At 55.7% G+C, this 26,347-nt stretch overlaps 1 protein-coding gene across 1 annotated transcript in view; it reads right to left on the bottom strand.

Moving 5' to 3' along the window:
- CGREF1 (cell growth regulator with EF-hand domain 1) overlaps positions 1 to 18,202 on the bottom strand; it is a 114,820-nt gene extending 96,618 nt beyond the window's left edge. Inside the window, exon 1 of the mRNA XM_075595150.1 lies at positions 18,062 to 18,202. The gene's annotated coding sequence lies outside the window, so the exon portion shown is untranslated. The remainder of the gene's footprint in view (positions 1 to 18,061) is intronic.
- Between the last annotated feature and the right edge of the window lie 8,145 nt (positions 18,203 to 26,347).

A 26,347-nucleotide genomic window follows, 5' to 3' on the forward strand; every position in this document is an offset into this window, starting at 1 on the left:
TATTTTGCTCAACTTGTATGCTCAATCTAAACCCAAAATATAAATGTGCTGGTAAAAGTTCCGTCCATCGTGACAGGGAGGGCTTGACTGGAAACTGAATAGCTTTGTAAGGATTTACAGGAGTTCCAGCCAAACCAGGAGCGGAATCCTTACCATAAAGAGTTCATCACCGAGGCCCTAATATGTTCTACTATGGGAGAGTGAATGATAGGTACTTGTATTTTTTTGGACAGGGTGGAGGTACGCCAGGAAGCTGGTGTACCCAAGATCTACTCCGTTTGGGTAGAAGATTATGCTGGCGGCCTGTTAAAAAGCCGGACCCTCGGTATTACAACTAGAGAGTTATCTGGTAGTATTGTTAAATGGCTAAAACATCACTGATATCAGTGGAGGGTATGTATTAATTATGTATGTGATTCTTGTCATTCTGCAGGTTCCAGGATGACAGACGGTGCAGTAAATTCGGACCCAAGCGAGGTCGTTGAGATTTTCACCCAGGGGAGAATATAACATGGTATAAGGGTAAAAGGGGACGATAGACAGCACTCTGATAGTGTTAAATTTATGCAATTGCAGGGTGCACGGAACAAAAGGGGACCCTTATTCCCCTGTATAGTACTAACAAATCTACGTAAGTACCAGCACTCACTGTCTAATAGCTAAATGATGAAAACAGTTGTAATGCAGAATAAACATTTAATAATAAAACGAACCAGAAATAAATCAAATGTGTTTGCAGAAACCAGTATCACAAATGGGCATGTCACAAAGTGAGGGGTGGGGGGGGGGAAGGAAAAGGGGAAAAAACATGAAACACAAGGAATATACACAAAAAACGGAGAACAGCAAGTATGCTAGGGGGGCGACGTTTCGAGGGACTACCTCTTCATCTTGCCCATTCCCCCTGGTCCAAAAGGTCCCAGAGGTACTTCCCTAAGCCTCCCTTCCCCTATAACTGAAAATAGATAGCAAATATACAGTGTAGGCTAAATACAGCTAAACAGCTAATAGCAGGGCAGCAAGAATCCACTCAAGTCAATACCAGTAGTTCAAGTACCACAAGAAACTGTGGGCAATGGTACAGTAAAGGCTGAACACAGCTTGCAAGAAAGCAGCTTGCAAAGAAGCACCAGGAGTCCACAACAGTCAATGAAAGGTTAATGGGAATAGCAAATGAAGACAGTAATCAAACCCTCTGGCTCTGCTCCTTGTGCTCGTGTGGAGTGCTGAACACTGTATGTTTGCTATCTATTTTCAGGGGTGTCTGATTTGACCAGTTATAGGGGAAGGGAGGCTTAGGAAAGTACCTCTGGGACCTTTTGGACCAGGGAGAATGGACCAGATGAAGAGGTAGTCCCTCGAAACGTCGCCCACCTAGCATACTTGCCGTTCTCCGGTTTTTTGTGTATATTCCTTGTGTTTCATGTTTTTTCCCCTTTTCCTTTTACCCCCCCCCCTCACTTTGTGTCATGCCCATTTGTGATACTGGTTTCTGCAAACACATTTGATTTATTTCTGGTTCGTTTTGTTATTAAATGTTTATTCTACATTACAACTGTTTTCATCATTTAGCTATTAGACAGTGAGTGCTGGTACTTACGTAGATTTGTTAATAACATGGTATGTTCCATAGTACCTGTTTTTCCTCACATAGTGTATCTGCTATGTAAGTCCTGTTAAGTTCAAGGCATTAGCAGGTTCATCTATGGGCCAGTGACCCCCCTTCTGCTTCCCTTGAAAGTGAAGGAAGGTAGGTGGTGACTCATGGCCTATGTACAGCCCCTTGTAGGTACAGTCCATGAGCCCGCCTCTTCCAGAGTTTCTAGGGGAGTAGCTAAAAGTTAGTGGTCTTGTCCTTCAGCTCCTCAGGGAGTGAGGATGGAGAGGATGGAGCTGTCAGTCTTCCCCATTGCGGGGGAAAGCATGTTCACTCTAGGCCGGCTGGCCTAGAGACCACCCAGATCAGAGCCCTACTGACGGGCATTCACCCTCCATGGGAGCATGCACTATCCTGGGGATAGTGGAGAATATGATATGCTGCAATGAAGAGCTGCTGCAGCAAGTACTATAATAAAACCCATTGAAGATACCTCTGACTCTGGTGTCAGTTCCTGGGCAGGAGGGGTATGAGAGTGCAGTTATGGGAGCTGACACCTACACCCCATGGGTTCCATCATGGTCCCAAGGCTCAACAAAGTATCCAGCTGCTCCTCCTCTTACCGTGCACCCCAAAACTGGAACAACCTACCGGAGACTCTCACATCCACTAGTTTAAGTTCTTTCAAATCTAAGGCTGTCTCACATTTTAACCTGGTCTGTAACTGTTACATACGCTCATAATATATATTATCTTTAACTGTGCACGCAATGTCGTGTATATAATGTATACCCTGCTCATTTATGTAATTGTATTTGTAAACATGTATTATTTGTCTTACTCTGTGCCCAGGACATACTTGAAAACGAGAGGCAACTCTCAATGTATTACTTCCTGGTAAAATATTTTATAAATAAATATAAATAAATCACAGCTGGTTGCGCCGATACCAACTTAGAAGAAGAACCCAGAGATCTGTCCGAGCCTGTCCTGTTCCTGTCTCATTACCAACTAGCAGACCACTCAGTACTCCTGCAGCCTACAGGTATAGCACCACACACACCTGGTAATACGCCTATCTCCCCAGCACTGGTCCCTAAGTGAGGTTGCGGGGGGGTGTCATGGGAGAGGGGGTTTGGCCCGTATTAAAGTGGTTACACCCCATTTGGCCACCCCCTGCTCTCACTTGGGAAGCAAAGGGTTAACTGGACTGAGGTCCAGTAATGTGTTTTTACCCTGCTTCAGAATCCAAATGTATAATCCCCTGTAAAAAATGTATTGTTTCTGTTCCAGTGTTTGCACCAACACATACACTAGGATTGATGCGGGAGGGAAAGGGTTAAGGTTAACTTAGTGTTTATAGCCCTTTGTCCCATTTTCCCGCCTTTTCAGGCTCCAGTTTGCATCCTTCCATAGGTCGCCATTGCAGCCCCATTCATTCCAATGGCAGATCTGGCGGTTTTGGGCCTGTTTCCAGCGAAGACCAGCAGGTGGCATCCGAGAGGAGGAGCGGCGGTTTCCCATTGTAAGACAATGGGGCCATTGACTTAAATGGGGAATCCTCGACACCGACCTCCAGGAACAGGTTGGCAGCCATCCAAACCGCAGACCGCCAGAGAGGCAACATTTTCTAAAAGAGAGCTTTGATCACTGTTAGTTCAAGTTCAACGTCAAGTGGCGTGGGAATCTTAGGTTCTAGGGCACCCAGAAATAAAATTATTTTTTCCCCTAGCCCCTAGGAGCCCCCACACACGACCCCCTCGAGTCCGGGAATGAGGGACCCCCGTGAAGGGTCACAATCATGAAGCGGGTCGCGCCATTGACTTTAATGACGGAGCGGAGGTCCCATTGACTCCAATGGCGGCACGCGCCCATGCATTGCCTATGGCGGCGCCGGCCATTGATTCCAATGGGGAAAAGCCGCGTGGCGTTAAAACGGCTAAGTCCGAAACTCTAAAAAGGGTAAGTCCATATCTCCGGTTCTGGAAGGACCAGAGGGCTGGGATTTGGGTCGCATGTAGCCACGGTTCCGGCATGAATGCATGGCCACTTCCAACCCTCTCCGACCAACCAGACGGAGTGTGGGCAACTGTAAAGATTGGTGGTTTTTCCCATAGACTACAATGGCGGAGTTTCCCCATTGAAAGCCCGTGGCGGCAGAACCCATTGACTACAACGGCAGAGTTGCTCCATTGAATGCCTATGGCGGCGGAGCCCGTTGATTTCAATGGTAAGAATGGTCTTGTACCGATGTCGTGAAAGGCCAGCGGCTCATGGAGTGCTTGAGACCCCTGGCGTCCACTTTGATCAGTATCCACCGAGAGCAGTACCCCGATCTGACAGCTCGTATGATGATTGAGTTTGAAAGTAAGAGGGCTGAGCAATGACGACTACCCTATTGATGGCATAGTGACCGTGGACTTGGAGATACAACAGCTCAACACTGGGAAGTCGCATCCCATGAAGGTGGACAACTTGGTGTGTCCGGAACCCAAAGAGACACCTAAGTATCCAATCATCCTGGGTACGAATGCTGACATTGTACAAGCCGTCATCCGGGCCTATCTACACGAAACTAATGAACTGCCCATGTCCAGCCTACAGCTACAACTGGTCCAGGTGGACCCGAATTCCCCTCCGGCCCCCGCGGAGGACCACGGACTGCTGTTTTGAGGCCGGGCAGGGCTGACCCGGCTCTTACCGGGAGAAACTCAGAGGGTACCCGCCTGGTGTGCATATGCGGAACGAGTAGGCGAGGAGCAGCTCTTTTCTCTCGAAAGCACGCCCGAAGAAGATGTCCGCCGAGGATATCGGCTAATACCGGAATTTCGGGATTGGCCAGCCGCCATTCCCCGTCGAATTTATGTGATGGTCCAAAATCTTTCGCCCTTCCCCATGGCCATCGACGCGGGACAATGGATATGGAGGATTTACCCCGTCAGCTCGGTGAATGAGGCCGTACAAGTAAAAGCCGCCCGAGTGGAAGATCACGGAGCGCCGCTAGACTTCGACTTCGGCTCATCCGGACTGTCGGATATCTGGAAGGAGCGGCTGCGAGTACAGCTGGAGGAGAGACGACCAGTATTCTCTACCGGAGAGATGGATGTGGGGTGTAGCCGACACGCCCAACACACTATTCGGATGACTGATACCAAGCCCTTCAGGGAACGTTCCCGCCGGCTCACCAACATAGGATGTGGAAGATGTACGCGCGGCCCTCCATTAGATGGAAGAAGCCGGAATCGTTACAGAGTCACGAAGCCCTTACGCCTCGCCCATCGTGGTAGTGCGAAAGAAGAATGGGACGGTGAGGTTATGTGTAGACTACCGGACCCTCAACAATTGAACCGTACCGGACCAGTACAATCTTCCCCGCATAGAAGAAATCTTGGACGCTCTACATGGAAGCAAATGGTTCAGTGTGTTGGACCTACGGTCCGGGTACTATCAGGTGCCTATGAGTCATGAGGACCAAGAGAAAACGGCGTTCATTTGCCCCTTGGGGTTGTACCAATTCACCCGTATGCCCCAAGGCATATGTGGTGCCCCCGCCACCTTCCAGCAGCTAATGGAGAAGACTTTAGGGGATCTGAACCCCCGAGAATGTCTCGTGTACTTGGATGACATCATAGTCTTCGGGAAGACCTTGGAGGAACATGAGGCTCGACTCCTGAAGGTACTTGACCGATTAGCGCAAGAAGGACTTAAGCTCTCTTTAGATAAATGCCGTTTCTGCCGAACATCGGTGACTTACGTGGGACACATAGTGTCCGCTGAGGGAATCGCTACGGATCCAGCCAAAATTGAAGCCGTCGTCAACTGGCCCCGACCTGACAATGTAGGGGAGTTACGATCGCTCCTGGGGTTCTGCGGATATTATTGCAGGTTTGTGGAGGGGTACTCCCGACGGGCCAAAGCCCTCAACGGCCTCCTCAAGATATATCCGGAAGACACCGGGCGGAAGGCTACGCCTGCCCGACAACCCTTCGGGGACAAATGGACGACAGAGTGCGAACAAGCCTTCCAGGACCTAAAACAGAGTTTAACCGCGGCTCCCGTGCTGGCCTATGCAAATCCCGAACAACCATATATCTTACACGTGGATGCTAGTCTGCATGGGCTAGGGGCGGTGTTACATCAAAAATATCCAGAGGGACTACGACCAGTAGCTTATATCAGCCTCAGCCTTACTGTCAGTGAACAGAATTACCCCGTGCACAAACTGGAATTCTTGGCCCTCAAGTGGGCCATTGTCGACAAGCTTTGTGATTATTTGTATGGTGTGTCGTTCGAGGTGCGGACCGACAACAATCCCCTTACCTATATTATGACCTCAGCCAATCTCGACGCGGCCGGCCATCGTTGGTTGGCTGCCCTGTTCAATTACAATTTCACCCTGAAATATAAGCCCGGGCCCTTAAACATTGGAGCTGACACCCTGTCTAGACGACCAGGGCTGGCCACTACCCCCGATGAAGACCAATGGGAAGAAATCCCGGGACCCGGACTAAGAGCGCTATGTGGTACCGCTGCCATAGTCAATGATCAAGTGGCATTCTCAGAATTAAGGGTGGCCGACTCTCTAGGGTGCACATCCAACGCTATACCGGAGGCTTATCGGGATCCCAGTGGCATGCACGTTACTCCCGACAAGATCATAGCCTGGAAAGATATGGTACGCTACCAAGAGCAAGACCCGGTCGCAGGGGCCATTCGCTATGCTATTCGGCAAAATCGCCCGGCCCTCCTCCGGGGGATGTAGGAGGTATACTAATGCGGGAAGCCGACAAGTTCGAACTAAGAGACAATCTGCTGTACAGGATGGTAGGGTATCATAACCACCCAAATAGGAGACAACTAGTACTGCCCAAAAGACTACAATACTTGGTGCTGAGGGCTCTACACGATGAACATGGTCATTTGGGAGTTGACAAGACTTTCAGTCTAGTGAGAGATCAATTTTTCTGGCCCAAAATGAGAGAAGCAGTAGAGCATCACTGTCGACGGTGTGTGCGGTGTATTCAGCGAAAGACATTGCCCACCAGGGTCGCCCCAATGGGCCACTTAAAAAGCACAGGGCCTATGGACTTCCTGTGCTTTTGTGTATGGACTTCCTATGCATTGAACCTGACAGCCGTGGCATAGGCAATGTGCTGGTCATCACGGATCATTATACTCGCTACGCCCAGGCCTTCCGGACCAAAGATCAGAAAGCCATCACGGTGGCCAAGGTGCTCTGGGAAAAGTACTTTATGCATTACGGGCTCCCTCAGCGACTTCATTCCGATCAGGGAAGAGACTTTGAAAGCAACTTAATAAAAGAACTGCTGAAAATCTTGCACATCGCTAAGTCTCGAACTACCCCCTACCACCCCGAAGGGGATGCATTGCCGGAACGGTTCAACCGCACGTTACTGGACATGCTAGGCACCTTAACGGGGGTGGAAAAGACTGAATGGAGTCGACACGTGGAAATGCTAGTGCATGCCTACGATTGCACGCGACATGACTCCACGGGATTCTCTCCGTACTTCCTCATGTTTGGATGAGAAGCACGACTGCCGGTGGAGATACGATTGAGAGTCTCCACCGATGGGGTACAGAACACTACTCATTTCCGATATCTACAGCGATTGCAAGAGAATCTGCAGCGGGCCTACGTACAAGCTGAGAAATCTACTGAAAAACTGAACGCCGGGAATAAACGGCGGTACGATCACAAAATTAAACACAGAGACATTAAACCCGGTGATGCCGTACTCCTCCGTAACCTGGGAGTGCCGGGAAAACATAAATTGGCTGACCGATGGAGGGAGGGAGTGTACGAGGTAGTCTCACAAATGCCTGGCCTTCCGGTCTACTGCATCAAGGATTCGGAGGGTCGGGTGAAGACATGGCACCGGAATCATTTGCTCCCTATTCCCCGAGTGGAAGAGGGGGATTTGGAGTGGTCTGCATCCTCGTTGGATGGGGAGGGGACATTGGAAGACGACATGCCAGGGAACTGAACCGTTCTGGAAGATCCACAAGAGGGAACCTCTCAAAGGGGCCCTCAACAGAGCGTACCTCCCGACGGAGCTACGGGTAAAGGGCGCGGGGAGCATTCACCCCAGGGGGTGGCTCCGGAAAATTCATCACTGGACCCACTAAGCCCGTGTTTTGCACCAAGTCGGGATAATTTAGAGACTGTAACCCCCTCATGGGAAGAACTCGAGATTCAAGACCAAAATAGTCACTTCCCCAAGGGAGTGACCGAACAATCATTAAGGCGAAGCCAAAGGAACGGGCAACCTCCCATGAGGATGGCCTACGATCAGTTTGGGGCACCCCACTATGAGGCTCAGCAGTGGGCCCGCAGCCGCGTGCAATCAGTAATTGTGATGTTTAGCGAAATGTACAATCTGATTTAAGAGAGTGATATGTCGTGTGTTATGCAATTTTTATTAGTGAAAAGGGCATATATATGGTATATATGGTACATATACGGTATATATGGTATATATGGTACATAAATGCGGGCACACCATCCAAATCATAATCACATAAATAAATACTCCCGAGAACATAATTAAAACTCCGTTTAACATATGCAATATGTGCTCAGAGCGTACACAGCAGTGACACCCCCAAACCAAGCAAAGAACTGTATCAATATATAGAGATCCATCAGCACAGCAGCGACACCCCCAAACCAAGCAAAGAACGGTATCAATATATAGAGATCCATCAGCACAGCAGCAACACCCCCAAACCAAGCAAAGAACGGTATCAATATATTGAGATCCATCAGCACAGCAGCGACACCCCCAAACCAAGCAAAGAACGGTATCAATATATAGAGATCCATCAGCACAGCAGCGACACCCCCAAACCAAGCAAAGAACGGTATCAATATATAGAGATCCATCAGCACAGCAGCAACACCCCCAAACCAAGCAAAGAACGGTATCAATATATAGAGATCCATCAGCACAGCAGCAACACCCCCAAACCAAGCAAAGAACGGTATCAATATATAGAGATTCATCAGCACAGCAGCTCCATGCAAACTCAAGCCACAGAATCCCCTACTAAGGAAGACTAATGGGGTCATACTCATTATTATCAGCCCGTAGGTACCCAGCCCAGTGCGGTAAGTCTATATGTCTATATATATATATATAAATAAATACAATTCCCATCTATATCTATAGATTGTTGTCCGGTTTCAACCACCAGCATTAGTGCTGTGACTGGGGCATTTTACCCCTTCAGCCCTGAGCTTGGTGCTGCCAGTACTCTGGGTAAATTCCCACTGTGTTATTCATTATACTGTATGTAGATTTCCCAACAGGGAACCAGGTATTCTATTGCTCATCCTCTGCTCCCCTACTTTTTGTTTTTGTTGGCATGTACTGAGGATCCTGTATAGATCCTGGTGGGGTTGAACCTCAGGACGAGACTCCGGTTTTAGGGGTATTCCACGAACCCCTAAGAAGGTAGCGCCCAGGTAATCTGCTTCATGAAGGGTCAGACAGGTCAGTACAATCAGAGACATCGGGAGTATCCCCTGGGGCGGCTCTGAGTCTGCGGTATCCACAACCAGTGCTACAAGAGTAGGGAAGGGTTTGCAGTTGTGGGATCCCATGTTCCAAGGATATGTCCCCTACATGAACCAGACCCGGTTCCCACGAATCAGTGGGGACATTGCAGATCACTGGTAGGGGAGTTCTCTGCAGAGGAGGCAGCAGAGGTCCTCAGGAGACGAGAGAAGGAGATCAAGCTAGGGGTAATACAATCCACAGGCTTAGCCCTAAATTACTATGAACCACCCTCCCATGAGCCATTAATTTGGGTACTACTGGGCCAGGCCTGTGGCCGTAAGCTAACCAAGCTCAGCAGGGCTGACAGGCTTATTATACAAATATTTTGGCAGTCCCATGGGTTCGACTACCCCTATGTCCCTGAGCCCATCATGAGGGAGATAGAGGCCCACTGAGACGAATGGTTAAGGGATACTGTTCCAGAGCACCTAGCCTATAAGTGTAGCAACTACAGGTATTTCAAAGAAGATCGAATCTGTTACCTCATGAGCGTTTGGAGGGTAGGGAGAAGCATACACCTAGAGCGGGTAGAGTATATACGTGTCAGGAATCGGCGTTCTCCTCGCTTCCCACATGGAGCACTCCCTCTCCGCAGGGAGCCCCTGGACACACTAAACAATCCTGCCTTACCGGCCTCCACGGCTCCTCGCCCCTGCCGCCGTCGCGGGATCACTCCCTTCGGCGATTCCTCTGCTCAGCGCCGGGCGCGCCCACGCCCTCCTGCACGCACACCTACACGCACGCCAGCCTCAGACGTTATGTGCATGCATTCCCAGCTTACAGATCACACGCCTAACTGCTCCTGCAGTAAGGAGTCGCCCCCAAGCATCACACAGTTCCATGCAAATCAAGGATTACACTCAGCTGGGCTGTAACACCTCCCTCCTATCAGGGAGGACTCCTTGCAGTCCTCCAGGCCTGCCTCCTTTTCCCATTGGCCTGCCCAGCTGTATTATGCCTGTGCTTCCCATCACTCGTCGCTCGACATAGTCTCTGTATGGAAGTACTTCTGGATTCTCTCAGTGTTTTCACAGGTTCTGACGCAGCTTGTACGACTACCCCCTCTGGCTCTCGATCTCGGCACCCCTTGGACAACGCTCACTCTGGTAACCCCTTGAACATGGCTTGGACTACGACCTATCTCCACTCTCCACTCCCTGACCTCGGCAAGGCATTCATCACTCTATCTCTACAACCGGTACCGGCAAGTATTGTCTACCTTACTACACCTGGCCTGGCAACGCTTCATACCACACTCCGGACACGCTCCCTTTGCTGCGGGTGCGTGTATTACCACTTCCCCATTCAGCTCAGGGGACGGGTCTGGTCTGCGGGCAGCACCGGCGTAACATTATGTCGAGTCCACAAGACAAAGACCAGACCGAACTTCAACAGTTTCTCTCTAATCTGCTTCAGCAAAACCAGGCCATGGCGGATCAAATTGTGGCACTTACACGCCAGGTCACAGTACTCTCAGACAGGGTACCGACCGCGACCTCGCCAGATGTAAGCCCCCACTCCGCAAGCGCAGTTAGCAGCTCAGATGTAAGGATTCCTCCCCCCAAGCCTTATGCAGGTGAACCGCAAGATTGTAGGGGTTTCCTAAACCAGTGTGAGGTGCAGTTTGAAATGGCCCCCCATCTCTACAATACTGATGGCAAGAAGGTAGCCTACATTTATAACCTCCTCACTGGCAGCGCCCTGGCTTGGGCTTCCCTGGTTTGGGAGCGACGTTCTGACCTTACCCAAGATTACCCGGCATTTAAAGCCGAGTTTCAACGGGTATTCGATTCCCCCGCTCGTCGGGAGATGGCATCTGTTTCTCTCCTCCAGATCACTCAGGGACGGCGGATGGTGACACAGTATGCTGTGGAATTCCGGACTCTAGCAGCCGAGACTAACTGGGGACAAGAGGCTCTCGTCTCCGTATTCTGGCAAGGCCTGGCAGATCCCATCAAGGACGAACTCTTTCGCCAATCCAGGCCGGATCAACTGGAGGTCCTGATTGATTTGGCCGTCCGAGTGGATCAACGCATCCAGGTACGCCGCTCAGAGCGTCAGCGCACTCGCTTCCATAACTTTCAAGTTCCGTTCCCCAGTACTCTTAGCAGCACTCCTGCTCCCCCAAGTACTACCACACCTCTTCGTCCTGCATTGGAGTTGCCAGAGCCAATGCAATTGGGGGTACAACGCATCCGCACACCGATACGGCAGTTCCGCCACGCCGGGGGATTGTGTTTCTACTGCGGATCCATGGAACATCTGGTTCGGGAGTGTCCACTGTGTCCGGGAAACGGGAAACGGGAACACCCAGTGAGTACAGTTGGGCTCTCTCTGGGTGTAATGTCTCCACGTCCCCTTCAAAAAAATGAACTCCCTAAGAAACTTACATTTCCAGTCTCCCTTTCAGGCGATAAGTTCAAGACTTCTACCGCCGCTTTCATTGACTCAGGAGCTGGAGGAAACTTCGTGGATCTTGAATTCGCCAGGTTAAACTGCATACCACTCGTGAGAAAGAAGGTTCCCATCGCACTCGTCGGTATCGATGGACGTCCTCATACCCCGGCCCACATCTCCTTAGAGACGGCTCCCTTGCTTCTGTCTTCACATCTGCACAAGGAGACCTTAGTTCTCTATGCCATTCACGCTCCTGGGATACCCATCACCCTTGGTCTTCCTTGGCTACAGCTTAACAATCCTCTCATTGACGGGACTGCCTCCGCTCCCATTTCCTGGAGGTCGAGGTCAGGCGAGACTCATCAACTGCTGGCCAATACCTCTGTTCCCGAAGTGATTCTACCTTCCGTTTACCATCAATTCCGGGAAGTTTTCAATAAGGTAAAGTCAGACCTCTTGCTTCCACACAGGACTTATGATTGTCCAATCGATCTAGTTCCTGGTTACTCCCTACCCAAGTCCAAGACCTACCCCTTGTCGTTACCAGAATCTCACGCTATGGATGAATATATCCAGGAGAATCTCAAGAAAGGCTTTATTCGTCAATCCAATTCCCCAGCAGGGGCTGGGTTTTTCTTCGTCAAGAAAAAGGACGGGTCGTTGAGGCCTTGCATCGACTACAGGGGTTTAAACCAGATAACTATTAAAAATCGTTACCCCCTTCCCTTTATTACCGAACTGTTCGATAAATTACAGGGGGCCAAGATTTTTTCCAAGTTGGATCTGCGTGGTGCCTATAACCTGGTGCACATCAGGAAGGGGGATGAATGGAAGACGGCCTTCAACACGCGTAGTGGACACTACGAATATCTAGTAATGCCTTTCGGCTTATGTAATGCTCCCGCTGTCTTCCAGGATTTCATCAACGACGTCTTTCATAAGGTACTCAATATTTTTGTTATTGTATACTTGGATGATATCCTGATTTTTTCCAAAGATCTCCAGGACCATATACGCCACACCTCCTACGTCCTTTCCCGTCTCCGTGAACATCATTTGTACGCCAAACTGGAGAAGTGCACCTTTCATACGACCTCTACTCTGTTCCTGGGGTATATCATTTCCGATGAGGGGTTTATGATGGACTCCGGTAAACTTCAAGCAGTTACTGAATGGCCAAGACCCAATTCTCTCAAGGCCATACAACGTTTTTTAGGGTTCGCTAATTACTATCATAAGTTTATACGGAGTTTTTCCACCATTGTGACACCCCTCACTGCGCTCACCAAAAAAGGAGCTGATCCTTCTGCTTGGTCATCCGAGGCCATCTCCGCCTTCGAGACACTCAAGGAAGCCTTTATATCCGCACCTATTCTCCGTCATCCCAACATCGAACTTCCCTTCGTCCTGGAGGTCGACGCTTCTGATTGCGGCGCTGGTGCCGTTCTTTCCCAGAGACCCACGCCCCAAGATAAGTTACATCCCTGTGCATATTTTTCCAAAAAATTCTTGTCTGCCGAGAGGAATTATGATGTGGGTAACAGGGAACTTCTGGCCGTGAAGATGGCTCTTCAAGAGTGGAGACACCTGCTGGAGGCGTCAAAAGAGCCGTTTACTATTCTCACGGACCACAAGAACCTTCTTTACATAGAGAACGCTCGACGCCTTGGTCCACGACAGGCTCGTTGTGCTCTGTTTTTTTTCTCGCTTCGATTTTCACCTGTCCTATATCCCCGGGACCAATAATGTAAAGGCAGACGCACTCTCCCGAATACATTCTTCTGAAGAGAGGCCAGAGGAGTTTTTGGAGACTATCCTTCCACATGAGAGGATTCTCGCCACGTCTACGTTCAAGAATCTTGACAAGATTTTGCACTCCCAGAGACGCATTCCCAAGGACTTGGTCGTTCCCGACAACAAACTCTTTGTACCATCCAAATTTGTTCCAGAGGTCCTGTCTTGGGGTCACTCCTCTAAATCTGCAGGTCATCCAGGTTTTAAGAAGACCACTGATCTGATTCGTCGGAATTTCTGGTGGCCAAGGATGTCTCAAGATATTCTGGAGTTTACCCGCGCATGCCCCACGTGCGCTCAAAGCAAGACTCTCCGTCAAAAGCCTCAGGGTTTTCTGTAACCCAGGTTTGGTGAAGTAAGGTGCTCAAAGTGTACTATATGTAGGAAGGAGGGGGACACACTCTGGATATTAATGCATTGATAAGTGTATATACTGGGCATAAAGCAATGGGGCACTAGATACCCTGAAGGCTGGGGTAGGTTGTCCAGAGACAGCCTCCCCTACCTCATTGGGTTGGCCCTGAGTACTCACAGTATTCACTCAGTATTCACTCAGCAGCCAGAGTCTCCCCTCCACCGCGTGCTGCTGAAGAGAGATGAAGTCCAGCAAATAGAAGAGAATGCAGCGCACCACGATCCAAAAAGAAGAACAGGTCTGGCCAAAAAAGCAATCTTTATTGAAGAGTCATAAAAGCAAGGGATGCAGCCCTTCTACGCGTTTCGTGTCTAGCACTTTATCAAGAAGTGTCAAAGTACTTCTTGATAAAGTGCTAGACACGAAACGCGTAGAAGGAAGGGCTGCATCCCTTGCTTTTATGACTCTTCAATAAAGATTGCTTTTTTGGCCAGACCTGTTCTTCTTTTTGGATCGTGGTGCGCTGCATTCTCTTCTATTTGCTGGACTTTTCTGTAACCCATTCCAGTTCCCGACCGCCCCTGGTCCCACATTTCTATGGACTTCATCGTGGAGTTGCCCAAGTCCAGAGGAATGAACACTATCTTGGTGGTCGTGGACAGGTTCTCGAAGATGTCCCATTTCATTCCACTTAAAGGATTACCCACCTCCCCCGCCCTTGCTGATATCTTTACGGAGCAGATTTTCCGGATTCATGGGATCCCTTCGTCCATTGTTTCTGACAGAGGTTCTCAGTTCGTATCCAAATTTTGGAGAGCTTTCACGAAGAGATTGGGCATCTCTTCTTCCTTCTCTTCCGCCTATCATCCTCAGTCCAATGGACAAACGGAGAGAATCAATCAATCCCTGGAGAAGTACCTGAGATGTTTTATATCCGATTTCCAGGATGATTGGGCTCAACTCCTCTCTTGGGCAGAGTATGCCGTCAATTCTGCAAAAAACGAGTCCACCCGGGAGTCACCCTTCTTTATAAATTATGGGTTCCACCCTCCCTGTCTTCCCATCCCCAACATTCCTTCTGGAGTACCAGCCGTAGATGAACGCATTTCTTCCCTCCAAACCGCATGGTCCAGGATTCAGTCTACCCTTCTCAACTCCTCCCGCAGATCGAAACTACAGGTCGATCGTCGTCGTCGTTCGGCGCCCAGTTACAAACCAGGGGATTTGGTATGGCTCTCCTCTAAGAATATCCACATCAAGGTACCATCTCCTAAACTGGCATCTAAGTTCCTGGGTCCCTTCCCTATTTGTGAACAAATCAATCCTGTGGCATTCCGGCTCCAACTACCACCCAGTATGAAGATTCCCAATGTCTTCCATGTGTCCCTCTTAAAACCATTAATCTCCAGTCACTTCTTTCCGGATCAGACTTGTAAACCGGATCCCATTACTGTACAAAATAACGAGGAATACGAAGTTCACTCTCTTTTGGATTCTCGCCTATCCAGGGGTCAGCTCCAGTTCTTGGTGCAGTGGAAGGGCTTTGGCCCTGAAGAGAGATCCTGGGTACCTTCAAAGGACATTCATGCCCCGGCCCTTCTTAAGTCCTTCAGGAAAAAGTTTCCAGAGAAACCGTTCTTGGACCGTCCTGAGGCCGTTCCTGAAGAGGGGGGTACTGTCAGGAATCGGCGTTCTCCTCGCTTCCCACACAAAGCACTCCCTCTCCGCAGGGAGCCCCTGGACCCACTAAACAATCCTGCCTTACCGGCCTCCACGGCTCCTCGCCCCTGCCGCCGTCGCGGGATCACTCCCCTCGGCGATTCCTCTGCTCAGCGCCGGGCGCGCCCACGCCTTCCTGCACACACACCTACACGCACGCCAGCCCCAGACGTTATGTGAATGCATTCCCAGCTTACAGAGCACACGCCTAACAGAGCACTTTTAACCCCTGCTCCAGCAGTGAGGCGTCGCCCCCAAGCATCACACAGTCCCATGCAAATCAAGGATTACACTCAGCTGGGCTGTAACACCTCACTCCTATCAGGTAGGACTCCTTGCAGTCCTCCAGGCCTGCCCCCTTTTCCCATTGGCCTGCCCAGCTTTATTATGCCTGTGCTTCCCATCACTCGTCGCTCGACATAGTCTCTGTATGGAAGTACTTCTGGATTCTCTCAGTGTTTTCACAGGTTCTGACGCGGCTTGTACGACTACCCCCTCTGGCTCTCGATCTCGGCACCCCTTGGACAACGCTCACTCTGGTAACCCCTTGAACACGGCTTGGACTACGACCTATCTCCACTCTCCACTCCCTGACCTCGGCAAGGCATTCATCACTCTATCTCTACAACCGGTACCGGCAAGTATTGTCTACCTTACTACACCTGGCCTGGCAACGCTTCATACCACACTCCGGACACGCTCCCTTTGCTGCGGGTGAGTGTATTACCACTTCCCCCTTCAGCTCAGGGGACGGGTCTGGTCTGCGGGCAGCACCGGCGTAACAATACGTGAGCGGGGACCCAAGAGGGTGTACTCAGTTACAGCCCCTGACCGTGAGGGCAGGTTAGTTAAAAAGCCTGACCCTAAACATTACTATTAGAGGGTAAAGATTCTCCACGCTAGGGGAGGGATCTGTAATGCCTCACTGTTATTAAGAGTATTCTGTCAACTGTATACTATACATTGTTATGGTATAATTGTTATGCATTGTTCCAGGTTGTTCCAACAGAAGGATGGTACATAAATTGGTTCTCAGCGGGGTCCGTGAGATTCCACCAGGGGGCGTGTGTAGCCAGGTATCCTTCTTGGCTACTAATTGCCCTGCCTAACACACAAGCCCTGGTACCAGTGTTAGAATTAATCCAGGTTTTTCCCAGCAGTAAGCAGCTCCCTTAAGTGACAGGGGAGAGGTGGGCTCAGTGGCTGTGTTCTGCCCAATCAGGGGCTCAGACCTGGGACCCTCCCCCATGGTACATAAGGGGCTGTACAGCCAAAATTCTCTCAGAGTTCTCTCCAGGAGGACTTCTCTCCCCTGAGAAAGAGTTCCAGAGAGTGTGGAGTCAGGGCTCTGACCACCTTCCATCCCCTCCCTCAGGGGAGTGGGACAGCTTCCCCTCATCCCACCAGGTGGTGAGGGAAGAGCAAGGGATAGACCCTTGGGGCCTCAAGCCTCCTGGGTTTTATCCAGAGGAGGGAAGAGAATTGAACCAGTTACATGCTGTATTCATTGCTCTGAAGAATAAAGCGTTCCAGTTATTTTATATACCCTGCCTGAGAGTGCAGTTTATCAGGGGGGTAGCAGAAGAGAGTTCTCCTGCAGGGATTGCCTCCAGCACTCCTGGAGCCTGCAAGCGATGGAGGCGCAGCACCAGTGAGAAAGAACCATCACCCCAAAAGCCTGTCCTGTCTTCCCCATTAACACCAGCGGAGACTCAGCGCTTCTGTGAGCCAGAAGGTAACCAGCACAACACACCGTGGAATAGAGTGTTCTCACAGAGGGTGTGGGAAAACCTGTTACACACACACCTTTATGTACACACATACACACACCTTTTATACACACACACCTTTTATACACACACACACCTTTTATACACACACACACACACACACACTGACATCGCTGCACAGACACACACACAGACACAGCTACACACACACAGAGCTGTATACGCTCACTGATATGCACACAGAGCTGTATACACACACACTGACACACACACACACACACACACACAGCTGTATACACACACTGACACTCCTACACAGGCACACACACACACACACACACACACACACACACACACACACACACACACATCGCTGCACAGACACACACACAGACACAGCTACACACACACAGAGCTGTATACACACACTGATATGCACACAGAGCTGTATACACACACACTGACACACACACACACACACACACACACACACACACACACACACACACACACACACACACACACACACAGCTGTATACACACACTGACACTGCTGCACAGGCACACACACACACACACACACACACTGTCACAGCTACCCACAGAGCTGTATACACACACTGACTTGCACACACACATACACACACACACACACACACACACACACACACACACACACACACACACACAGCTGTATACACACACTGACACTGCTGCACAGGCACACACACACACACACACACACACTGTCACAGCTACCCACAGAGCTGTATACACACACTGACTTGCACACACACATACACATACACACAGCTGTGCACATCTGGAACATGTGTCCTATTTATAGCCGTTTCCCTCCCCTCCGGCCTGTATTCGTGGCACTCACCTGCGTGTGCTCTCACTGTCACCCGGTGCTCTCACTGTCACCCGGTGCTCTCACTGTCACCCAGTGCTGTGCCGTCACCCGGTGTGTGCGGTGTGACACGGTGTAATGCTGCAGTCACCTCCTCTCTGCAGTGCCGGCTACGCCCGCAGCTCCCTGTAACCCCCGCACTGCCGCAGCTCCCTGTAACCCCCGCACTGCCGCAGCTCCCTGTAACCCCCGCACTGCCGCAGCTCCCTGTAACCCCCGCACTGCCGCAGCTCCCTGTAACCCCCGCACTGCCGCAGCTCTGTAACCCCCGCACTGCCGCAGCTCTGTAACCCCCGCACTGCCGCAGCTCCCTGTAACCCCCACACTGCCGCAGCTCCCTGTAACCCCCGCACTGCCGCAGCTCTGTAACCCCCGCACTGCCGCAGCTCTGTAACCCCCGCACTGCCGCAGCTCTGTAACCCCCGCACTGCCGCAGCTCCCTGTAACCCCCGCACTGCCGCAGCTCCCTGTAACCCCCGCACTGCCGCAGCTCTGTAACCCCCGCACTGCCGCAGCTCCCTGTAACCCCCGCACTGCCGCAGCTCCCTGTAACCCCCGCACTGCCGCAGCTCTGTAACCCCCGCACTGCCGCAGCTCTGTAACCCCCGCACTGCCGCAGCTCTCTGTAACCCCCGCACTGCCGCAGCTCTCTGTAACCCCCGCACTGCCGCAGCTCTGTAACCCCCGCACTGCCGCAGCTCTCTGTAACCCCCGCACTGCCGCAGCTCTCTGTAACCCCCGCACTGCCGCAGCTCCCTGTAACCCCCGCACTGCCGCAGCTCTGTAACCCCCGCACTGCCGCAGCTCTGTAACCCCCGCACTGCCGCAGCTCTCTGTAACCCCCGCACTGCCGCAGCTCTCTGTAACCCCCGCACTGCCGCAGCTCTGTAACCCCCCGCACTGCCGCAGCTCTCTGTAACCCCCGCACTGCCGCAGCTCTCTGTAACCCCCGCACTGCCGCAGCTCTGTAACCCCCGCACTGCCGCAGCTCTCTGTAACCCCCGCACTGCCGCAGCTCTGTAACCCCCGCACTGCCGCAGCTCCCTGTAACCCCCGCACTGCCGCAGCTCTCTGTAACCCCCGCACTGCCGCAGCTCTGTAACCCCCGCACTGCCGCAGCTCCCTGTAACCCCCGCACTGCCGCAGCTCTCTGTAACCCCCGCACTGCCGCAGCTCTGTAACCCCCGCACTGCCGCAGCTCCCTGTAACCCCCGCACTGCCGCACCTCCCTGTAACCCCCGCACTGCCGCACCTCCCTGTAACCCCCGCACTGCCGCACCTCCCTGTAACCCCCACACTGCCGCAGCTCCCTGTAACCCCCGCACTGCCGCAGCTCTCTGTAACCCCCGCACTGCCGCAGCTCTCTGTAACCCCCGCACTGCCGCAGCTCTGTACCCGCACCCCCGCACTGCCGCAGCTCTGTAACCCCGCACTGCCGCAGCTCTGTAACCCCCGCACTGCCGCAGCTCTGTAACCCCCGCACTGCCGCAGCTCTCTGTAACCCCCGCACTGCCGCAGCTCTCTGTAACCCCCGCACTGCCGCAGCTCTGTAACCCCCGCACTGCGCAGCTCCTGTAACCCCCGCACTGCCGCAGCTCCTGTAACCCCCGCACTGCCGCAGCTCCTGTAACCCCCGCACTGCCGCAGCTCCTGTAACCCCCGCACTGCCGCAGCTCCTGTAACCCCCGCACTGCCGCAGCTACGCCTGGCTGTAACCCCCGCACTGCCGCAGCTCCCTGTAACCCCCGCACTGCCGCACCTCCCTGTAACCCCCGCACTGCCGCACCTCCCTGTAACCCCCGCACTGCCGCACCTCCCTGTAACCCCCCGCACTGCCGCAGCTCCCTGTAACCCCCGCACTGCCGCAGCTCTCTGTAACCCCCCGCACTGCCGCAGCTCTGTAACCCCCGCACTGCCGCAGCTCTGTAACCCCCGCACTGCCGCAGCTCTCTGTAACCCCCGCACTGCCGCAGCTCTGTAACCCCCGCACTGCCGCAGCTCTGTAACCCCCGCACTGCCGCAGCTCTCTGTAACCCCCGCACTGCCGCAGCTCTGTAACCCCCGCACTGCCGCAGCTCTGTAACCCCCGCACTGCCGCAGCTCTCTGTAACCCCCGCACTGCCGCAGCTCACTGTAACCCCCGCACTGCCGCAGCTCTGTAACCCCCGCACTGCCGCAGCTCCCTGTAACCCCCGCACTGCCGCAGCTCTGTAACCCCCGCACTGCCGCAGCTCACTGTAACCCCCGCACTGCCGCAGCTCACTGTAACCCCCGCACTGCCGCAGCTCTCTGTTACCCCCGCACTGCCGCAGCTCTGTAACCCCCGCACTGCCGCAGCTCTGTAACCCCCGCACTGCCGCAGCTCTCTGTAACCCCCGCACTGCCGCAGCTCCCTGTAACCCCCGCACTGCCGCAGCTCTCTGTAACCCCCGCACTGCCGCAGCTCTGCAACCCCCGCACTGCCGCAGCTCTCTGTAACCCCCGCACTGCCGCAGATCACTGTAACCCCCGCACTGCCGCAGCTCACTGTAACCCCCGTACTGCCGCAGCTCCCTGTAACCCCCGCACTGCCGCAGCTCTGTAACCCCCGCACTGCCGCAGCTCTGTAACCCCCGCACTGCCGCAGCTCTCTGTAACCCCCGCACTGCCGCACCTCCCTGTAACCCCCGCACTGCCGCAGCTCCCTGTAACCCCCGCACTGCCGCAGCTCTCTGTAACCCCCGCACTGCCGCAGCTCTGTAACCCCCGCACTGCCGCAGCTCTGTAACCCCCGCACTGCCGCAGCTCTCTGTAACCCCCGCACTGCCGCAGCTCTGTAACCCCCGCATGCCGCAGCTCTGTAACCCCCGCACTGCCGCAGCTCTCTGTAACCCCCGCACTGCCGCAGCTCTGTAACCCCCGCACTGCCGCAGCTCTGTAACCCCCGCACTGCCGCAGCTCTCTGTAACCCCCGCACTGCCGCAGCTCTGTAACCCCCGCACTGCCGCAGCTCTGTAACCCCCGCACTGCCGCAGCTCTCTGTAACCCCCGCACTGCCGCAGCTCTGTAACCCCCGCACTGCCGCAGCTCTGTAACCCCCGCACTGCCGCAGCTCTCTGTAACCCCCGCACTGCCGCAGCTCACTGTAACCCCCGCACTGCCGCAGCTCTGTAACCCCCGCACTGCCGCAGCTCCCTGTAACCCCCGCACTGCCGCAGCTCTCTGTAACCCCCGCACTGCCGCAGCTCTGTAACCCCCGCACTGCCGCAGCTCCCTGTAACCCCCGCACTGCCGCAGCTCTCTGTAACCCCCGCACTGCCGCAGCTCTGTAACCCCCGCACTGCCGCAGCTCCCTGTAACCCCCGCACTGCCGCAGCTCTGTAACCCCCGCACTGCCGCAGCTCTCTGTAACCCCCGCACTGCCGCAGCTCACTGTAACCCCCGCACTGCCGCAGCTCTCTGTAACCCCCGCACTGCCGCAGCTCTGTAACCCCCGCACTGCCGCAGCTCTGTAACCCCCGCACTGCCGCAGCTCTCTGTAACCCCCGCACTGCCGCAGCTCACTGTAACCCCCGCACTGCCGCAGCTCACTGTAACCCCCGCACTGCCGCAGCTCCCTGTAACCCCCGCACTGCCGCAGCTCTGTAACCCCCGCACTGCCGCAGCTCCCTGTAACCCCCGCACTGCCGCAGCTCTGTAACCCCCGCACTGCCGCAGCTCTGTAACCCCCGCACTGCCGCAGCTCCCTGTAACCCCCGCACTGCCGCAGCTCTGTAACCCCCGCACTGCCGCAGCTCTGTAACCCCCGCATTGCCGCAGCTCCCTGTAACCCCCGCACTGCCGCAGCTCTGTAACCCCCGCACTGCCGCAGCTCTCTGTAACCCCCGCACTGCCGCAGCTCTGTAATCCCCGCACTGCCGCAGCTCTCTGTAACCCCCGCACTGCCGCAGCTCTGTAACCCCCGCACTGCCGCAGCTCTGTAACCCCCGCACTGCCGCAGCTCCCTGTAACCCCCGCACTGCCGCAGCTCTGTAACCCCCGCACTGCCGCAGCTCTGTAACCCCCGCACTGCCGCAGCTCTGTAACCCTGCACTGCCGCAGCTCCCTGTAACCCCCGCACTGCCGCAGCTCTGTAACCCCCGCACTGCCGCAGCTCTGTAACCCCCGCACTGCCGCAGCTCCCTGTAACCCCCGCACTGCCGCAGCTCTCTGTAACCCCCGCACTGCCGCAGCTCTGTAACCCCCGCACTGCCGCAGCTCCCTGTAACCCCCGCACTGCCGCAGCTCTCTGTAACCCCCGCACTGCCGCAGCTCCCTGTAACCCCCGCACTGCCGCACCTCCCTGTAACCCCCGCACTGCCGCACCTCCCTGTAACCCCCGCACTGCCGCACCTCCCTGTAACCCCCGCACTGCCGCAGCTCCCTGTAACCCCCGCACTGCCGCAGCTCTCTGTAACCCCCGCACTGCCGCAGCTCTGTAACCCCCGCACTGCCGCAGCTCTGTAACCCCCGCACTGCCGCAGCTCTCTGTAACCCCCGCACTGCCGCAGCTCTGTAACCCCCGCACTGCCGCAGCTCTGTAACCCCCGCACTGCCGCAGCTCTCTGTAACCCCCGCACTGCCGCAGCTCACTGTAACCCCCGCACTTCCGCAGCTCTCTGTAACCCCCGCACTGCCGCAGCTCTGTAATCCCCGCACTGCCGCAGCTCTGTAACCCCCGAACTGCCGCAGCTCTCTGTAACCCCCGCACTGCCGCAGCTCACTGTAACCCCCGCACTGCCGCAGCTCACTGTAACCCCCGCACTGCCGCAGCTCCCTGTAACCCCCGCACTGCCGCAGCTCTGTAACCCCCGCACTGCCGCAGCTCACTGTAACCCCCGCACTGCCGCAGCTCTGTAACCCCCGCACTGCCGCAGCTCTCTGTAACCCCCGCACTGCCGCAGCTCTGTAACCCCCGCACTGCCGCAGCTCTGTAACCCCCGCACTGCCGCAGCTCTCTGCAACCCCCGCACTGCCGTAGCTCCCTGTAACCCCCGCACTGCCGCAGCTCTCTGTAACCCCCGCACTGCCGCAGCTCACTGTAACCCCCGCACTGCCGCAGCTCACTGTAACCCCCGCACTGCCGCAGCTCCCTGTAACCCCCGCACTGCCGCAGCTCTGTAACCCCCGCACTGCCGCAGATCTGTAACCCCCGCACTGCCGCAGCTCTCTGTAACCCCCGCACTGCCGCAGCTCTGTAACCCCCGCACTGCCGCAGCTCCCTGTAACCCCCGCACTGCCGCAGCTCTCTGTAACCCCCGCACTGCCGCAGCTCTGTAACCCCCGCACTGCCGCAGCTCCCTGTAACCCCCGCAGCTCTGTAACCCCCGCACTGCCGCAGCTCCCTGTAACCCCCGCACTGCCGCAGCTCTGTAACCCCCGCACTGCCGCAGCTCTGTAACCCCCGCACTGCCGCAGCTCTCTGTAACCCCCGCACTGCCGCAGCTCTCTGTAACCCCCGCACTGCCGCAGCTCTGTAACCCCCGCACTGCCGCAGCTCTCTGTAACCCCCGCACTGCCGCAGCTCTCTGTAACCCCCGCACTGCCGCAGCTCTGTAACCCCCGCACTGCCGCAGCTCTCTGTAACCCCCGCACTGCCGCAGCTCTGTAACCCCCGCACTGCCGCAGCTCCCTGTAACCCCCGCACTGCCGCAGCTCTCTGTAACCCCCGCACTGCCGCAGCTCTGTAACCCCCGCACTGCCGCAGCTCCCTGTAACCCCCGCACTGCCGCAGCTCTCTGTAACCCCCGCACTGCCGCAGCTCTGTAACCCCCGCACTGCCGCAGCTCCCTGTAACCCCCGCACTGCCGCACCTCCCTGTAACCCCCGCACTGCCGCACCTCCCTGTAACCCCCGCACTGCCGCACCTCCCTGTAACCCCCGCACTGCCGCAGCTCCCTGTAACCCCCGCACTGCCGCAGCTCTCTGTAACCCCCGCACTGCCGCAGCTCTGTAACCCCCGCACTGCCGCAGCTCTGTAACCCCCGCACTGCCGCAGCTCTCTGTAACCCCCGCACTGCCGCAGCTCTGTAACCCCCGCACTGCCGCAGCTCTGTAACCCCCGCACTGCCGCAGCTCTCTGTAACCCCCGCACTGCCGCAGCTCACTGTAACCCCCGCACTTCCGCAGCTCTCTGTAACCCCCGCACTGCCGCAGCTCTGTAACCCCCGCACTGCCGCAGCTCTGTAACCCCCGCACTGCCGCAGCTCTCTGTAACCCCCGCACTGCCGCAGCTCACTGTAACCCCCGCACTGCCGCAGCTCACTGTAACCCCCGCACTGCCGCAGCTCCCTGTAACCCCCGCACTGCCGCAGCTCTGTAACCCCCGCACTGCCGCAGCTCACTGTAACCCCCGCACTGCCGCAGCTCACTGTAACCCCCGCACTGCCGCAGCTCACTGTAACCCCCGCACTGCCGCAGCTCTCTGTTACCCCCGCACTGCCGCAGCTCTGTAACCCCCGCACTGCCGCAGCTCTGTAACCCCCGCACTGCCGCAGCTCTCTGTAACCCCCGCACTGCCGCAGCTCCCTGTAACCCCCGCACTGCCGCAGCTCTCTGTAACCCCCGCACTGCCGCAGCTCACTGTAACCCCCGCACTGCCGCAGCTCACTGTAACCCCCGTACTGCCGCAGCTCCCTGTAACCCCCGCACTGCCGCAGCTCTGTAACCCCCGCACTGCCGCAGCTCTGTAACCCCCGCACTGCCGCAGCTCTCTGTAACCCCCGCACTGCCGCAGCTCTGTAACCCCCGCACTGCCGCAGCTCCCTGTAACCCCCGCACTGCCGCAGCTCTCTGTAACCCCCGCACTGCCGCAGCTCTGTAACCCCCGCACTGCCGCAGCTCCCTGTAACCCCCGCACTGCCGCAGCTCTCTGTAACCCCCGCACTGCCGCAGCTCTGTAACCCCCGCACTGCCGCAGCTCCCTGTAACCCCCGCACTGCCGCAGCTCTCTGTAACCCCCGCACTGCCGCAGCTCTGTAACCCCCGCACTGCCGCAGCTCTGTAACCCCCGCACTGCCGCAGCTCTCTGTAACCCCCGCACTGCCGCAGCTCTGTAACCCCCGCACTGCCGCAGCTCTGTAACCCCCGCACTGCCGCAGCTCTCTGTAACCCCCGCACTGCCGCAGCTCACTGTAACCCCCGCACTGCCGCAGCTCTCTGTAACCCCCGCACTGCCGCAGCTCTGTAACCCCCGCACTGCCGCAGCTCTGTAACCCCCGCACTGCCGCAGCTCTCTGTAACCCCCGCACTGCCGCAGCTCACTGTAACCCCCGCACTGCCGCAGCTCACTGTAACCCCCGCACTGCCGCAGCTCCCTGTAACCCCCGCACTGCCGCAGCTCTGTAACCCCCGCACTGCCGCAGCTCCCTGTAACCCCCGCACTGCCGCAGCTCTGTAACCCCCGCACTGCCGCAGCTCTGTAACCCCCGCACTGCCGCAGCTCCCTGTAACCCCCGCACTGCCGCAGCTCTGTAACCCCCGCACTGCCGCAGCTCTGTAACCCCCGCATTGCCGCAGCTCCCTGTAACCCCCGCACTGCCGCAGCTCTGTAACCCCCGCACTGCCGCAGCTCTCTGTAACCCCCGCACTGCCGCAGCTCTGTAATCCCCGCACTGCCGCAGCTCTCTGTAACCCCCGCACTGCCGCAGCTCTGTAACCCCCGCACTGCCGCAGCTCTGTAACCCCCGCACTGCCGCAGCTCCCTGTAACCCCCGCACTGCCGCAGCTCTGTAACCCCCGCACTGCCGCAGCTCTGTAACCCCCGCACTGCCGCAGCTCTGTAACCCCCGCACTGCCGCAGCTCCCTGTAACCCCCGCACTGCCGCAGCTCTGTAACCCCCGCACTGCCGCAGCTCTGTAACCCCCGCACTGCCGCAGCTCCCTGTAACCCCCGCACTGCCGCAGCTCCCTGTAACCCCCGCACTGCCGCAGCTCTGTAACCCCCGCACTGCCGCAGCTCTGTAACCCTCGCACTGCCGCAGCTCTGTAACCCCCGCACTGCCGCAGCTCCCTGTAACCCCCGCACTGCCGCAGCTCCCTGTAACCCCCGCACTGCCGCAGCTCTCTGTAACCCCCGCACTGCCGCAGCTCCCTGTAACCCCCGCACTGCCGCAGCTCTGTAACCCCCGCACTGCCGCAGCTCTGTAACCCCCGCACTGCCGCAGCTCTGTAACCCCCGCACTGCCGCAGCTCCCTGTAACCCCCGCATTGCCGCAGCTCCCTGTAACCCCCGCACTGTCG

This window comes from Ascaphus truei, chromosome 4 (genome assembly GCF_040206685.1).
Source record: "Ascaphus truei isolate aAscTru1 chromosome 4, aAscTru1.hap1, whole genome shotgun sequence".
Classification (NCBI taxonomy): Eukaryota; Metazoa; Chordata; class Amphibia; order Anura; family Ascaphidae; genus Ascaphus; species Ascaphus truei.